This window comes from Tinamus guttatus, unplaced genomic scaffold (genome assembly GCF_059628265.1).
Source record: "Tinamus guttatus ecotype Peru unplaced genomic scaffold, ASM5962826v1 Tinamus_guttatus_pri_ptg000429l, whole genome shotgun sequence".
NCBI classification, from domain to species: Eukaryota; Metazoa; Chordata; class Aves; order Tinamiformes; family Tinamidae; genus Tinamus; species Tinamus guttatus.
The window spans coordinates 388,611-395,031 of NW_028288963.1; positions in this window are offsets into that span (position 1 = coordinate 388,611).

The following is a 6,421-nucleotide window of genomic DNA, read 5'->3' on the forward strand; positions in this document are numbered from 1 at the left end:
CTCACGTCACCGCCACTCTTGGGGAACTGGAGCTTCTTGTGCCCAGAAGGTGACATTGCAGGCCCTAAGTGGGTGGCTGCAAACTCCAATAGCTGGGACCGGTCGCAGCTGCTCTTCAAATGCAAAGATGATGGATCAGGGACTGGCTGGCCATCTCAGACACAGACCACTTCCCTAATGGGACAAAAAAGTGAGTTTTAGTAACAAAAGTCTTGTAGATCAGCTCCTACGCAGGGAATCTGATATCCTGCCTCTGATCAGCTGCATAATTTTGGGAAAGCTCCTTCCTCTCTCTAAGCCTGTTACTGTGGCAGCGTCTTCCAAATATTCTTGGGTGCAAACAGCAAATGGAGGCTTTTGTAGCAACGATGACCTTGTTGCATTGCAGCAATGGTCAGAAGCATAGAAATGTGCTGTGAAATAGATACAGGTTTACCGGTATGAACGTCTACAGATACTAGCAGATACTGTTAAATCTCTTTGCTTTGGAGTCTGTTTATATAATAATACTACAATACAGCTGGTTGTTTTTAAGTGCAGATTTTAAAAAGGCTGCAAGGTATTCACCTGGATCAGCAAGGTTCAAGGTGGTTGTCGTATAGAAGTTGAACACAAGTTGTAAATGATTCAGATGATGAAAAAACAGATTCCTGTGCGTGTTATGCATTTCACATTTTTGAGGGATCCTCCTCTTTTAAGTGTCAGTGTTTTTCATTGGACAATTCAGTGCGATTCGCCACCTAAGCCAGTAACATCTATCCCAGAGAACTTGGCCTTTGGGGCTCAGTACTAGCAAGTGCTATGCTGGAAGGTGAGGAATGTGATCTGACATTTCTAGAAAGCTAAGGTTTTACCTTATGTGTTAGTTTTTAAGGGCTGTATATAAGGGTTTTGTCTCTTGCTTAGTCCCTGCCTTGCTTTGTCTATTTGGAAACACAGATGAGAATATGAAGGCAAAAGTAAGATTGTTTGGAATAATTTAGCTCTCTCCCTATACTATGTTTCCTGTGTCTCTAACATTTAGTTTGGGTTTTTATTTTAAGTATTTGGTGCTCAAGAATGGCATTTATAGTACTGTGCAGCAAAATATTACTGTGACTTGGCTTAGTAGTAATTGTGGAACCGACGCAATGTCTCAGTACCTCCTAACTGGAGTATTTTCGGTATATTTGTGCAATATTTGCTTGCAAGTTCTTGCAGGATTTTCTTAAGAGCATTTCTAATTCCCATGAAGTGTAGCAACTTAAGAAAGAAGCTGAATAAACCAGCAGAAGTGTTGAAAGACACAAAAACAAAGGAGTTTTTCATGTCAGTTTTTGCAAGCTTCAAACCTTTAGACCTTTAGCCACAACTAACTCAATTGCTTTTGAACACAGTCTGAAATTAAAATGCAGTGTGGGATCTGAGCCCAAACTAAATGCTGTGGAAAGGCAACATCCGTCTTCCTTGTCAACTCCAGGTAGCAGAAAGCACAAATGAAAGGTAATGCTCTGTCGCTTGACCGATGGGCTCTGTGAAAGCCTGAGCGAAGGAGCTGTCCACCTTCCAGCTTCATTGCAAGCAGGAAGGGGCTTGTTAAATCCCTGGAGCAGGAGGATTTAATGGACTTTAGCAGCAGCTTTGTGGCCCGCAAATGACCACTGCGGGTTTTAACCACAGAGCTGAAAAAGCAAATATTTGATGCTCGCAAGCAGAGGCTCTGTCTTTATCTCCTCAACATGTATGTGTTTCTAGCATTGGATGTTTCAAAGACCTTAATTCTTAATAGAAGCGCCCCTCCCTGCTGTAAGTTTTCGTGCTTTGGCGCTGTTTTTGCCCGAGAGCGGGTGAGCGGTGTGCCCAGCGGATCGGTGTTTTAGGGTTTTACTCCATATTTGAGCGTTTTCTTTTTTTTTTTTTTCCCGCGCTCGGGGCGGGCGGCCCTCAGGGGGCGCCGTTGGCGAGCGGCGGCCGTTGGGCCCGGCTCGCAGGGCGGGGCCCGTCACCACGGCAACCGCTGTGGCGTCAGGAAGTCTGTGTTGCGCCTGCGTCGCTCGGCTCGGACGCGCCTGCGCGCACCGCCCGAGCAGCGGCAAGCGCGGGCCGTTGGCGCGCGGTGCATGCGCTTCGCTGCGGTCCTTCCCGGTGTTGTGGCGGGGTGCGAGGAGCGGAGGGAGCCGCGGCTGCGGCGGAGAGGTCAGCGGCGGGCTGGGGGCGGCGAGGACCGGGCGGGAGCGGCGGCACCGGCGCCCCCTGATCCCCTCCGCGGGCCGCGGCTCTGTGCGGAGGGCCGGGCCGGCGGCGTGATGTCACGGCGGCGCCGCTTGCGCGGTGGTTCACGCCTCTAAAGTGACTTAAAAAAAAAATAAACTCGCCAAAAAGATACCGACTTAGCCCGGGAGACCCCGTTCTTCACAAAACTGTTTGGATTCGTGGTAATTCGTTATCCATCGAGTCCCGTATCAGTCATTTATTTCGCGTTGCCGTCCGTTTCGGTCTGCAAGATTCTTGCTTCCCCAACGGTCCTGCTCAAACGTCGCCGCTGGGGACAGGGATTCTGAGAGATCGGGGGCTCTGCCGGGCCAGAGAGCGCTCGGCCTGTTCGCCCGTAGCATCTGTTGCATTGCAGCTCGTTGCTAGAAATCGGGACCTGCAGGAGCTGTGGTTTTTAATAGTGTTTGGGCTTCTCTTGTAGTGCACTAATGTCATCATCATTATGGGATAGATGCCATTAGACCATTGATTTCTGAGTTAGTAGTTTTAATAACGATCTAATAGCGTTGTTAGTTTTTTGTGGGTTTTATGTACACCAAAAGCTCCTTTTGAACATTCTCTAATAAATTTTGTGTAATTTTACCACATTCTCATTTTAATGCAGTTCCTTTTTTTATGTTCTGCACTGCACCATTTCATTATCACGTTGCTATTTTGCATATTTGTTTTTATACCTACTCTGAATATTTCTCCTCTGAAAATCAGATTAGCATTTAACAACTGGTGTCCTGTTCGTTAGTTGTGGAATGGTAGAATTTTGGGCATCAGTTGAAATGTTTTTAAACAGTGCTTAATTCTCAGTTGTATTTTTCATTTTGAAACACCCGCTGCATAGATTCCTGATTTGTATGTTACTGTGTTTGCATACAAGCCATGAAAATTTGCACCTGAGCAACCGTTACTTTTTATTTTTATGATTACTTCCCCTTTATCCTTCCATAGGAGGTATAATGTGAAGTTTTTCCTGTTTTCAATAAGATGCTCTGTAAAATAGGAGGTTAGTTTCTATAACACTTAAAAAACAGGGGCAGTTTTTGTCATGTAAGTACCAATTTAAAATTAATTTCTGGAACGTGATAAAAATTTTACTAGATATAAAATGTTTTGCCTTATGTACGAGGTACTAGTGAGGGGGGTTGCTTTAAAGGAAACATGAACATGATGCACTGATGGGTTATGAGGGAACATAAGTGGGTAGTGTCTGGTAGGCAATGATGCTGGTCATTGCTAAAGTTGCTTCTTAAAATCTGTTTTTTTTTTTTAGCCGTTATTTTTTGCTTGTTAATTTGTCATTGCTTGTATTTCCCTATCTGTTTCAGTTACCCTTGTCTGCATAGGAAGACTGACAGAGACTAGAGCAGAAAGGTTAGTACCTGATTTGGAATTTGTCTTCTACACTTATATTTGTGCTCTGCTCACTGAGTAACTCCTGTTCTCTCTCCTCGGTATTATATATTATATTGGCACTTCCACAAAGCCAGAGAACCTGCACTGTGCAGCTCTTGCATTATGTCTCAGTAGGAGAGAGTGTGCCATAGAGTTGTGGTTCTGGGTTCAAGAAAGTTATTAGGAAACAAGATGGAAAAAGAAAGGGCAGACTATTCATGGTATCATAAGTCCCAACTTTGTGCTCAAAATAGGGTCAGCTCTCGAATTGCGTTGTGTTGTTCAGGACTTTATCTAGCCTGATCTATTCTGAATTCCAAAGAGCTGCGTTGGGGGGGTTTGTTGTTTGTTTGTTTGTTTTCTGCAGGAGCAGTGCTGTTCACTGCTGGGAGCAGTGCTGGGCTGAGCAGATCCTGAGTAATATTTGAATTCACACACATATTTAAGTACACAGGTACTTGTGGAAGTGGCTAAACTTAGCACCATTAGAGCATGTGCTGTCACCTTCTCCCACCCTCTGAAGCTTGGAACTTGAGCAAAAAGAGGAATTAGTAAAAATACACTAAAATCTAACCCTTTCCTCCCAATTTCTAGGTTCCATCTTCAAGAACCATCTAGGTTCTTGCTGCTCTGTGCTATTTTGACTATATACATCAAAAGGTTCAGTTGGGCTGAACCAGACCGAACATCTAAGTGGATAGGTAAGTGCTGCTGTTTATTTTATTTGACCAGCTTGTGTGATTTGTAGAGTCCTAAAATCTTACAAAATTAATTGAATTCTATATTGAAATAAATAATTTTGCAAAACCGTTACTTGACAAGCTCTACAAGATGGTGCCAAAGGGGCTTTAAGGTACATCAATGACAGCATGATCAGATGTATTTAGAGGATCCTGGTCTGTGCCTACGCCTCACTACACGTCTGTAGATGGAGGAGTAAGATAGATTAATCCTTAGGTTTGCATTGCTTATACATCTCACGTGATCTGCCTGGGGCATTCAGTATTAATTGCAAACAAAAGTTTAACATCAGGAAGTCACCGTAAATAATATGACATTTGTATGCATATGTCTGTGAGAGTTATTTAAAGCCATGGAGGATGTGAGATTCTCTGTGTGCCTCCTCCTACTTAGGAAAAAAAAAAAAAAAAAGGTCAATTTGTAGTGATAACTACTCCAAGATTCTGTCTGAAAAAAATGAATTTATGAACTGGTTACAGAAAATGTCAATTTCTCTCTCAGGAAATGATCCAAGACTTACAGCAAAGTCCTCTGCAGGTTTGGGAGGTTGAATTTAAAATAGATAAATCCATTAACATCTGTAATTGCTTATAGGAAAGGCTGACCTGTGAAAATGTGTAACCAGCATTCCTTAGCCTTGCATGGCTGCAGCCAAGCCATTTGAGAAAACAATCCTGCTTGTGTTCTTCCTGCATTTTGAGTCTTTTGGTGCCCAGAGCTTTATTGGAGAAACTGAACCACAGCTGCTGCCATTCCAAATGAAACACTCTGTTTAAGTTTTGAAAGAAATGGATTTGGGAGTCAATATAAAAGCTCCATTAAAATAGCCAGAACCGTAGTGAACATATGGCTTGGAAGAAGAGGACAATCAAAATGTCTAAGAATAGAAATCTAGTTCTAGTGTTGCTCAGGGATTGATGGCATTTCCATATGGATGTTGTTGTACCTATTGCTGTTCCAAGAAATCACTAGCTAGCACTGTTATTCTTACTGTAGAGAAAGTTTAAGAAACTTAGTTAAATCAGGTTTTTTTAAATTAGTTCAAGAAGCTAATTTAAACCAGCTAAGAAAGAGACAATACTTTTATCTGGTGTATTTGACAACAGTTTATGAGACATGGTCAGTGTCTACTGAGTAGCCAAAGGAGGAGGTAAGAACACAGAGGTGAAAGAAGGGTGGGCACATTTGTTAGATGTGCTCTCTCATCTGTCCAAGAAACTCTTCTGCAAGGCCAAGCACTGCTAAGCCTTACTCTGTTAGCTACTTTTCAGCATGGGGACAGGCTCTCTTCTTTAAATATGCTGTGTCACAAAATGAAATTTTGCACTCCGAGTGACAGTCTTTCCTCCCCACCTTATGGGAGTGAATACATTCATTTTTGCTGTGTTATGTAAATGTAGATATGGATGCATATACAAGTGGGACATCTCAAATTCTGAGCTCCAGGCAGGATTCTGACCTCAAAGGAGAGGTCAGCATGCTTTTGAATGTGGCCTGTGTCCGTCTGTGCTGAAAGTACAGTATTAGTGTTTGGGGTCAATATGTGCTATTATACTTATGTGCTGCAATATTTTATATGAGAATCTCTTCTCCTTCAAAGAAGAGTCTTCAAAGAATGTCCTCTTTCAAATTGGTACCAGAGGCCTGTTTCACACTGCATCTGCGTATACCATCTTACATATCCACCTTTTAGAGGTTTTTCCATTAAAGGGCTTCAGTAAATCTTTCTGAAGCCCTCTAGCGTACCATGAAGATCCTACACATGCTTTGGGCAGATTGAAATGCTTCACTTCCATTCCAAAATCCTCTGAACAAGAAAGTCATCACTGTGCTGAGTGAAAATAAGCAGGGTCCTTGGAGAATGTGCTGCACTAAATGCTATAATATATTCTATGCAGATGAATTAATCACAGAGGAAAGTCCACCGTTGGAACAGTGGAGAAGTGCTGGCGTCTGAAGAATGAAGGCGGCGAGCCAGAGAAGACGCAGCCCTGACTGTTCCTGAGATCTTTCCCTGTAGCGCTGCTAGGCAGCATTACTG